At 31.3% G+C, this 10,873-nt stretch overlaps 1 pseudogene; it reads left to right on the top strand.

Moving 5' to 3' along the window:
• Window positions 1-9,390, top strand: part of LOC107016241 — a 33,428-nt pseudogene extending 24,038 nt beyond the window's left edge.
• The last annotated feature ends 1,483 nt before the right edge of the window (window positions 9,391-10,873 follow it).

The following is a 10,873-nucleotide window of genomic DNA, read 5'->3' on the forward strand; positions in this document are numbered from 1 at the left end:
AAAAATATTTGTAGGAATTATAAATGGAGACCATAACTTTACCTCTACAAATGATATTAAGATGACAAATTAAAGACTATTAATGTCATTAACTCATAACTGAGTATTATTAATAATTAAAAGAGAAGATGAAAAGTTGAAAATTTTGTATATTTAATGAAATAATCATGATCTTATACATGGGGTGATGGAGGGTTGCTCTTTTTACCAACAAATTTCATATAATTTAATTTAATCGTAGTAATTATAGATAGAGAATAAAACATTAATCAAATTATTTAGACGTTTAAAATCTCAAAAAAGAGAATATATATATATTATAGAACATAGGTATTATTTAGTTAGATATTTTAATTAGGAATAAACCTAAGGAAGTGCAAAAGTCTATCAACATTTTAATTAAAATGAAATAATTTAATATTTAAAATAAATAGTTAAATGTTTTATAATATTTTAATTTATAGTAAGGGTAAAATCGTAATTCAACTCTTAACTTTTTTTGTTCCCACTTATAATAATATATGATAAGGGAAAGTAGTGCACAAATAGCTCCCTAGACTATGACCGAAATCTCAAAGTCACACCTTAACTAAACTAAGGTCCTATTACCCCCTTGACATTTTTTTGGTAATTTTGTGCACCTTTTGGGATTACATGTCATCCAAATATCTCCCACACACCTCAATTGTTTGTATTCACAGAACGTGCCACGTTAGACAAAAGGTGCACAAAATTAAAAAAAAAAAAAGTCCAAGCGGGTAATAGGACCTTAGTTAATTTAAGGTGATCTCTGAAATTTCAGTAATAGTTCAGGTGACACTTGTGCATTTTCCATAAATATAACTTTGTAAGTGTTGAATTGATCTCCTAGAAGATAGAATACTTCAATATGTGAAAACCCATACATGGAAAATATTTCAAACACCTATCTCGAACTTTGAAAAATTCAACTATTTTTGATAATGAAAAAAGCTTCATAAATTCACTTAATGTGGAATAGAATTATTACGTTTCACACACCTTATATACTGAACAAATCACATTCAAAAAAAAATGAGTATTTTTAAATATTAACTTCTAAAATACATTTTGATTTATTCATGAAAATATGTATAAATATGGGTTGATCTATTTTTAATCCAATCCATTGGTTATCTAATTCATTTTTTAAAATATTTTTTGGGGTAAGAAAGATGAAATGGGTGAGGGTATTACATTGTGGAGATTTAATCTACACCCGGTGAAAATTTATATTGCCTATCAATTAAGCTACTAAGATTCTCTTATACGAATATTGGACATAGGATGAGAAATCAAAAGAAAAAGAAAATCATAGTTCTTGGAATTAAAGGTATTATTATAATCGTATATATTCACAAACTACAATATTACTACTCCAAGCATTTGTATTTTTTTGCTTTTCTGAGTAAAAGATTATTTAAATTTAAGAAGCAAAAAGATTTTGGTGTGTTTGGTATGAAGAAAAAACATTTTCTTGAAAATATTTTCTAATTTTATCATGTTTGGTTGAGTCAAATGTTTTGGAAAATATTTTCCAAATCAAATCATTTTCCTCAAATTTAAATAAAATGACTTCCCTTCTAAACTTAAGGAAATGATTTTCCAAAACTCTCTTTCAACCTCCGCCCACCCCACCGCACTCTACCAGCCCCAACCCACCCCCTACCAACACTCCACACACCCTACCAGCACCCAACCCACCCCACCCCGTCCTTCCAGCCGCCAACTCATCCTCTACCAGCCCCTCACCCACCCATTCACCCCCACCCATAACTCAAAAATCAAACACTAAAATATATTTCCGAAAAATATTTTCTACTCATCAACCAAACATTAAAAAGTAATCAAATAGCTACTTATTTCAAGTTAAACATTTTTACGAACATTTTCCATGAAAAACATTTTCCTTCATACCAAATACAACCTTAGAGTAAGTTTCTATTGCTATAAGTTACTATCTACAAAAAGATGAATAACATTTTTTTATGTTGGATTCATGCAACAAAAACAACTCTTAAAATGAGATAATCCTAAACCTAGATATAACATTATTCAGAGGAATTATTTTTTTTGCCAAGAAATTTCACCTAACAAAGCAAACTTTAATATAAATCCCCTTGACCCATATATAATAACAGGATAGGAGAGGTTGTGCCTTTATTTCTAAAATTTATATTGCTAATTTTATGATTATGTAAATTGTGTTGATATGTGTACATTAAATTCATTAATAAACTATAATATTTCAAAGAAAGACCATATTGGAAAGAAAGGTTGTCCTTAAGAATGATTTTTTTTTGGAATTTTGATTATTTTTGCATGATTGAGATGTTTCATCACAAAGGAAGGTTCATTGATAAATATAATCCAACACATAAAAAAAACATTTAGATTTAAAGAGAGTCTGTTGCGTAATTCCTTAATTATTTATTCTTTTTAGTGAATTCCCGTAGTAAGATCAACATCCATTTTTTACATCGTTTTAATCCTCTTTTATTTCTATGTATTTCCAGTTAATTGTTTGCTTCTTTTTGTGGTTAATCCTATTGTATTTTTCTACATCATCACAAAAGTTGTTTTTCTTAGAATCCTATCATCATGAAACATGTAATTGAGAGCATAAAAATAGAATCCCCAAAAAATTTCAAGAAAATCAGTATTATCAACTAAAAATCTAAAAATTAAACAGAGAGATAAATAAAAGATGAAATCTAGACTAAACAACATACAAATACAAAAATAAGTCACAAAATTTATATACATAAATAAAATTCAAATAAAATCAACAGAAATACTCAAGCAATTTTGTGGGAATGAAGAAAAAAATGACAAACAAAAAATGTAGGTATAGATAGCGTCACATAGATAGATGTCTACGACGATTTTAACACACTGTGCTTTTTTGATTTTGATGAAAACAAAGATGAATTCCTTGATTGGTTCTCGTGTTTTTTCTTCAATGAAAAGAGTAGAAAATGTTGCTAAAAAAAGTGCAAGGAAGATGAAAGAGAAATGAAATAAGATTGTGGGGAAAGTTGTGGGTTTGGTGGCAAAAGGTAAATAAAAATCATAAATGCATTAATTAAATATTATAAAAATGTCAAGATGACATGAAGTGGTATACATATACACGTGGCATTTTATAATTATTTTTAAATTTACATGTCACACATTTGTGGTACACTCACAATTAAAGGGTAAAAAAAGTGTTTAATATGTTGAGTTTAGCTGGGTTCAAGGGTCCAAATGACCAATGAGTACAAGTACAAGGGTCCACCAAATCATTTTACCTAGTATTTTTACATATAATATTATTCTATAATCTTTTCATTATACTTCTTATATTCACATATTAAGTGTAATTCTTAGGGCAAAGCACACCTATTAAGAATAATATTAAAGAGCATTGGGTAAATCACAATTTCAACTATTGCCTTTTGTGATATTATAAATACTTGTTTCTGAACACGTGCTTTGCACGTGTGTTCCTAGATATCTTAGAATGACTAAAATGCATTGAAAACATATAGTGTGTAAACAACATGCATTATATAATATAATACAAAAACTATAAATAAATCTGTAATAATATAACCAAAAAACACAATGAGGGGCACAGTTTGATGTTTCAAATTAATTCTTTTTTTAAGCAATCTATTATAACTTTTAACCTTTGGTTAATAGTTAGCAAACTTTTAATAAAGTCACAAATGGCTAATTTGAGCTCAAACAAGTATTCTGAGTTACGACTTCATAGAAAACTAAATTAAGATGTCTAATTGAGACGAAAAAAACACAGAAAAAATAGACAAGGAAAAAAAATACAATGTATACATTCTTCATAAGACGTTAATCAATAATAATGTCGATTAAAAAAAATACAAAATTGGTACATAATATTTCGAGTTCTTATTGACTCTTTCTCCCATATCCTATCAAATTCAAGAGTCTTCTTCATGATATACGTCGATAACATAAACTATTTGAACATACATAAATTTGAAAATGTCTCAGTTTTTAAAAAGTAGCTTTTCGATTATGAATTTGAAATCTAAATAAAAAATAATATTAAAAGAGAAGTAAACATAAATTGTAAAAAAAGAAGATATCTAGCAAAATTATGGATGAATAATAATTAAAGCTACAAAAATCTCAATAAGAAGAATGAGTTACTCCAACAATAACCATCAATTTTTTGTACGTGTCCCTACAATCCACATTAATAAAAGAAGTAGAATAATATATTGTGATAATCTATGAGCTGATATAATATGAATAAGAAAAAATGATATTTTACATGGCAAAATACAATNTGGCAAAATACAATTACTAATATAAGATTCCAAATAAATTCAAGAATTCATAAAACAACAAACCATTTGAAAAAATAGTCATCTAAAGTGATAATGATGAAAGTAGGATACAAAAAATCATTATTAAAATCTTATCTAATATTATTATAGTTAAATAAAAAAATAACATAAATGGTACCTGAAAATCTCCGAAATAATCTCATCAAAAGAAGGTAATAGGTGAACAAAAAATATTCCTCCATTAGTTAGAGATTTATATAAAGGAGGCTTACGAGCCTCACCTCTTAGTTTTTTTTAAAAAAAAAATATTTGTAGGAATTATAACTGGAGACCATAACTTTACCTCTACAAATGATATTAAGATGACAAATTAAAGACTATTAATGTCATTAACTCATAACTGAGTATTATTAATAATTAAAAGAGAAGATGAAAAGTTGAAGAATTTGTATATTTAATGAAATAATCATGATCTTATACATGGGGAGATGGAGGGTTGCTCTTTTTACCAACAAATTTAATATAATATAATTTAATCATAGTAATTATAGATAGAGAATAAAACATTAATCAAATTATTTAGACGTTTAAAATCTCAAAAAAGAGAATATATATATATTATAGAACATAGGTATTATTAAGTTAGATATTTTAATTAGGAATAAACCTAAGGAAGTGCAAAAGTCTATCAACATTTTAATTAAAATGAAATAATTTAATATTTAAATTAAATAGTTAAATATTTTATAATATTTTAATTTATAGTAAGGGTAAAATCGTAATTCAACTCTTAACTTTTTTTGTTCACACTTATAATAATATATGATAAGGGAAAGTAGTGCACAAGTAACTCCCTAGACTATGACCGAAATCTCAAAGTCACACCTTAACTAAACTAAGGTCCTATTACCCCCTTGACATTTTTTTTGGTAATATTGTGCACCTTTTGGGATTACATGTCATCCAAATATCTCCCACGCACCTCAATTGTGTTGATTCACAGAACGTGCCACGTTAGACAAAAGGTGCACAAAATTAAAAAAAAAATAAGTCCAAGCGGGTAATAGGACCTTAGTTAATTTAAGGTGATCTCTGAAATTTCAGTAACAGTTCAGGTGGCACTTGTGCATTTTCCATAAATATAACTTTGTAAGTGTTGAATTGATCTCCTAGAAGATAGAATACTTCAATATGTGAAAACCCATACATGGAAAATATTTCAAACACCTATCTCGAACTTTGAAAAATTCAACTATTTTTGATAATGAAAAAAGCTTCAAAAATTCACTTAATGTGGAATAGAATTATTACGTTTCACACACCTTATATACTGAACAAATCACATTCAAAAAAAAATATATGTCTTTTTAAATATTAACTTCTAAAATACTTTTTGATTTATTTATGAAAATATGTATAAATATGGGTTGATCTATTTTTAATCCAATCCATTGGTTATCTAATTCATTTTTAAAAATATTTTTTGGGGTAAGAAAGATGAAATGGGGGAGGGTGTTACATTGTGGAGAGTTAATCTACACTCGGTGAAAATTTATATAGCCAATCAATTAAGCTACTAAATTCTCTTTTACGAATATTGGACATAGGAAGAGAAATCAAAAGAAAAAGAAAAACATAGTTCTTGGAATTAAAGGTATTATTATTATCGTATATATTCACAAACTACAATATTACTACTCCAAGCATTTGTATTTTTTGCTTTTCTGAGTAAAAGATTATTTAAATTTAAGAAGCAAAAATTTTTTGGGTGTGTTTGGTATGAAGAAAAACATTTTCCTGAAAAAAATTTCTAATTTTATCATGTTTGGTTGAGTCAAATGTTTTGGAAAATATTTTCCAAATCAACTCATNTTTTTTTTGTTCCCACTTATAATAATATATGATACATGCACAATTGTTTTATTCATCTGTTTATTGATAAATTCTGTTGTTATCTCGTCTTAGTTTTCTTCTTCTCGTTCAGTTAACATGCTGGTGTTCACAACCACCACCATCACAACTACCACTACCAACCACCACTATTAAGTATTAACCAACTACATCGGTTGTCACTACCACATTAACCACTTCCATGATCATAGCTATCACCACAATCAAGCACCACCAAGATTGTCAACATCATCATCGCCACTACAATTACTACCACTAACCACCTCACCACCGCCACTAACCACCCTGACACACCACCACCACCAGCCACCACCACCAGCACTATTGCCAACCACCAACATCGTCAATCACTCCATCATCCACCAGGACCACCACCGCCAACTGATACTGCCACCCACCTCCACCATCATAACCAATACCATCACAAGAACCATCCCCAAATACCACTGCCAAGCATCATCTTACAACCTAATAATTTCTGAATAAAATAGTAAATCATTTTATTTGCATATTATATTTAATAAATTGTAAACGTTCAGATCTTGAGAAAACAAATAGTTTTTTATTTAGTATTCTGATCTAAACTCAACATTGTAATATTCAGATTAGTATTCAGATTTAGATATCTTAATTTATTTTTTAGAAATGGCCCCTTAGTCATGTCCCATATTCATGTACAATAGACACTCATACTTGTTTTATTGATCTGTTCAATCCTAAAAGATATAGTCCCATTAGATTTGGTGAGGATCTTTATTGGTGGATCTATTAAATGGAATTCGAGCACCATAGCTGTTGTTAAACACGAAAGGTGTGCTAATACATAGTCTTCTATTCGCTATGCAAGCATAGGAAAGTTACGTTAAGCACCATTTTTCGGAGGTTTTATTTTAGAAATCAACTCTAAAGGCATTGTTTATTATTTACTTCTTGAACCAGAGCATCCTTATCTTCCAAAATTTGGATAAGCCATAGTGTTTTTCTCTAAAAAGGCTATGAAGTGGTTAAGATCCCTGAGGTCTCAGATTCAAAACTCACGGAGACAAAAAATACACTAGGTGATTCCTCCCATTAGTCCTAGCCTTGGTTGTGGGAGGTGTCAAATATCCACTGGAATTAGTTGGAATTAGTTGAGGTGTGCGAAAGTTGGCCTCAACACCACGATCATAAAAAGAATGCTATGAAGTCTGAAGATAATGCAACCATCTTTTGTACTTAATATTTAACCACTTCCATTTCTCCTTCTAACCTTTATATCTCCCCCCCCAAAAGCAGTCTTTCTCCCTTTGCCTTGCTTACAGAAGAAATTTAATCAATATTAATCTTTGGGATTGCATATCTGTTCTGCTCCACTAGTCTATGTAAACGTTCTTTCCCATCAATGATTTAATACACGTATTGCCAATAGTTCTTTTCAGTAGCACTCTCCATTCATCAAATTAGAACCCTTTCTTCCTTGCGTTCTTTTTATTGTTAGTATGATCTTACAATCTATCTACAATAACTAGCCGTTTTATTTAGTCTATTCTGAACAAGAAAGTTTCTCCAATGACTTATTTCCTTTGATGGTGTAATTAGGAAAATTGGACACGAGTGCCTAATATATTGGATATCTCATGGTTTATAATTACTATACAGGAAAAGTATGAAGAAGCCATGGGAAACCTTGCTGAGATGGAAAAAAGACTGGTTATGGCTGAATCGATGCTGGAGGCTACCTTGCAGTACCAGTCTGGTCAAAATAAAGTAATACCTTCTCCGAGGTAATGGCTCCCTTTCATATGATTTGCTCACAAGGTATTGAGTAGTAATGCACCATTTATACCTCCCAATGATTATAATAGTGTTTATCTCGTATTATGTCCTGTGTTATTTACTGCTTCTAGCCTAGCCCACCATTTGGGAAAGGACATTGACATGTTTTTGTCTCTAGTAACACAAACAATGAATAACAATTTCTTCATGCGCATCTTTTTTTTTCTCTAAAATGGACGAATATGCTCTTATAGATCCTCCCAGAAAGATTCATCTACTGTACGGTGCAGCCAAGATTCAACACCAGAAATACCTGCTCGAAAGATCAGCTTACTGTCGAGACCATTTGGACTTGGATGGCGTGATAAGAACAAGGTGAGTCCACAAGTTCTTATCCAATTTGAGATGTTATCGACTAAGTTAGATCTTTGTCAAAACCATCTTGTTAACTTTGTAGTCTGCCTTGTTATTGGCTTGTGATCTATAAGAAATACGATTTCATTAAAATATAAAAATAAAAATACAATCACTTGTCAGATTGTCAGACCAGCCTTTAAGATTTACGAAAGAAGAAGATAAACCTAGTTTACTGCATTTGTAAGACCATACAATTCAAGCATATTTTTAACCTAGACCCACATTAACTTCTAAATCAAGCGTAATGTACTCCAGGTCTTTGCTTTATTTAACAGCTGTACTATTATAAAAGAGTTATGGAAACTTCTCATAAGCATTTTCCATGTACATGCCTATATATATATTCAACATGTATGTATCTATAATCATGCATAGTAAGTTGCCTTAGTTTAGGGGCGATAACCACTTTCTAGAAAATGCAGTTGGATAAACATATTTGGTTGATGTGTCAAGTAGCTATTGACTCTTAATTGCTGATTGAAGCTTTCATGATAGACCTCCCTCTCCCCCGATGTCCTACAATTCTCTCTGTTCCTGTTTTACTGGAACATACTTTGAACTGCCAACCAAGTGTGGTTGTAGTTGCCAGAATTAAAATAATCGAATGACACAGGGGAAACCAGCTGAGGAAGTTAGCGACAGCAAGCCGGTGAATGAGGAAACAAGTCCAAACGCTCAGCAGAAGGAAATGAACGGCTATCAGATGGAGGAGAAACTGCAAGAGGTGTAAGAAAGGGCAGCTATTGGAACAGATTTTTTCTGGGGCCTGGATATTAGGCTAGATATGTCCTAAACATTAGCGTCGAAAGAATTGAATCGAAGGGATAATTTTTGTATTCTTTTTGATTATATCCCCTAGAGATAGTGGGTTTGTTTGTTCATCAAGTGTTCAAGTGACAATAATAGTTAGCTGCAAGATGATATAGTAGTGTAAAGAAAAGGGGAACAGATAAAAAAGTAGCTGTTTCCAATATATTGTCGTCCGAAATGTATAATCTTGTGGGTTATCCAAGTTGATGGGGAATTCATGATAAGTATGGAAGATGACAGTAGTGGCTGTTTTTTTTCTTAGCTTTTCTGTTAATTTCCCTTCAATTCCTAACCACTACCACCCCCACCCCCAACCCCAATCCCCTGAAAGGTAATTTTGGGGGAATCTATATAAAGTTAGTTTCTCCACTTGTTTGTTTGATATTTAATATTTTCCCCAAATGTTTTAATAATTCTAACTAGATGCCTTGTTCACCTAATCATGGTTTACCCATCATCTTTGTTTAATGGGAAAATTACCTAATAAGGAAAACGTGTGCTATGCATTTCTCTAGGGAAAAGTACATAAATGAGCAAAAAAGTCCAAAATAATTATAAGGCCATACTCGAATTCAAAATAATTCTTGAAATACACTCTCAATATTGTTAAGCTTAATGAAAACACAAATTTTCAGGCTGTTGAGTAGCAAATAATTATGTTTCGTATGCTAGTAGCTTTGTGTTATGAAACTAAATGGATGACATGACATCTTTCTAGCGTGCATGTTAGAAGTTTTGATCTTTTACGCTTCATTTTATTAGAATGTCGCTCCTTCCTGTCTCTTTCGTGACACAAATTCAGGCTATTATGCTCTCAGACACTCTTCCTCTCTTCCCTACTTCCTAGGTGGGGAGGGTCTTTCTTTCCTGTGAGTTTGGCTGGAATATGATTTCAGTCCTTGTCTTTTTCATTGAACTATTACCTACGTGATAGTTTAGTTCTCTTAGATTCAGTCTGTTCATTTCTAGTCCTTATCAACGGGGAAAAATAAGATTTATTTCAATGCTGGCTTCAAATCATATGATATTACTAGATGGAGATATGAAGGAACGGTGTGGTATGAATGGGTTAAAGGAGCAGAAAATTGATGAGAAGATCCTCCATGAGCAACAAAATCATGGAATGGATTTACTTCACCCTCAGAGAAAGTCGATTAGGAGATGGAAAATTGCAAAAAGAGAGGCGGAACACTTTTGCACCAGAAAATACAACGAACATGGGAGATTTATGAGTATCATATCCATTAATAATGGGGGAGATCTGTCCTTGTTATTCCTGAGCTTGCCATGAATGCAGGGTGGTACGACATATCTCTCAAGATAGAAAACTTCATTAAATGCCCCAAAATTTTGGAAAAGGCAGAGGCCCACCAAGAGTTACTGAAGCTTCCTACCCCTACGCTAGAGCAATCAAGGGTAGTAAATGATTGTCAAAATCAATCAGTGAGGCAGAGACAAACAACTTGGAGGAAAATATTGAAGTACTATCTTAAATGGAAAGTCATGAGAATGGGCTATTGAAGAGATGTCTCGTGCGACATATGGAAGGGGGAAATAAGGAGAAACATATCGTGTCAGAGGTCAGACGATGGTCATCCTTATTATGGAAAAAAGGCTTTCGGTGTTAACATTTATGAGTTGTATGG

Source organism: Solanum pennellii, chromosome 4 (assembly GCF_001406875.1).
Source record: "Solanum pennellii chromosome 4, SPENNV200".
NCBI lineage: Eukaryota > Viridiplantae > Streptophyta > Magnoliopsida > Solanales > Solanaceae > Solanum > Solanum pennellii.